The sequence below is a fragment of the Triticum dicoccoides genome, chromosome 5B (assembly GCF_002162155.2).
Source record: "Triticum dicoccoides isolate Atlit2015 ecotype Zavitan chromosome 5B, WEW_v2.0, whole genome shotgun sequence".
Taxonomy (NCBI): domain Eukaryota; kingdom Viridiplantae; phylum Streptophyta; class Magnoliopsida; order Poales; family Poaceae; genus Triticum; species Triticum dicoccoides.
This window is the reverse complement of record NC_041389.1, coordinates 558,862,148-558,863,446: the sequence shown is the minus strand read 5'-3', so window position 1 is coordinate 558,863,446 and position 1,299 is coordinate 558,862,148.

Genomic DNA, 1,299 nt, shown 5'->3' with positions numbered 1-1,299 from the left:
CGCATTCGGATACTCTCTCCCTCCCTCATCGTTTCCGGCTGCCTTCTCACGCCCTCCTCATGGTCGGCCACCCTCTTGCACCCCTCTCGATCCGGACGGTACAAGACCTACTCTACCAATTTATTTCATGTAAATTTGTTCTAGTGTTTGTATATAATGCTAGATTTAGATTTAATTTGGTCAAAATGTAATATTGTGTTTGATTTGGATGAGCCCCTCTCTTTTTGGGCACATAATTATGATGAAGTGCATTATGTATGTACTTGGGGAGTGATGTAATGCATTATGTGTATGCATTTGTTGCTCACGAATTAATTGCCAATTTTTGTGATGAAATGAATTATATATATGTGATTGTTGTGATGGACTCTTTCCGTGTGTGGCATGGACCCAATGCAACATTGCATCGTGTTGCTTGCTAATTGTGTCACACTATGTTTCTTGTTGCAGGGAATGTCTAGAGAGTTACCAATATTTTGGCGAAACATTGATTCATTTCCATTTCATGAAATTTCTAGCACTAAATATGTCCCATTTTTAGCAGGGGTCATGCGAATTTTCTCCTTTGTTTTTTCATCTTTTATTTATATTTGTCAATATATGAATGCGGCACAAAATGGAAGAGTGCCCTACTGTTCTGAAACAGGGGTATGTGTGACAATCCTCACCTTGACAACAATAAATGCTTCTCCATCACGCTCAATGTGACTTATTATACGGTAACCAATTTTAATAATTTTGGCACATATTTCCTTCTTAAGCATGTCTTATAATGTTTTTTGTTTTAAAGTGTAATTTCTGTTTTTTGTATTTCGACCAATGTGTTTCCTGCTATGCAAGATTTTTTTATTCTAGATAAGTTTTTTGTCCGTGATATGGAAGAGGTGCCTGAGATGGCTACGTACCTCAAGACGAAAGATGACTTCAATTCCAAATCTACAATCTATAATGACGTAGACCTCACATATTTTGATTGTCCTAATCAGAAAGGATCGGTCAAAGCTTACGGATTTCAGCCTGGTAAGATTGATACCGGCACCTTTTCTCAAAATGATGAAGACATATGGGTGGACTTGGACGTGATTCCAGTTCTTCCTCTATATAAGTTTTGTAATCTAACTTGTTAAATAAACTTTAGATTATACTCAAAAATGGTGAATAACTCATCTTGCTCATTTAAAATTGACAGCTTATTTTCTAACTTCAAGAAACACACATAATATTGTAGACGACACCTATTACACTGTTGATGACTATTATTTAAGTAATTTTAGATCTCATTTGTTGCATGTTCTCTTC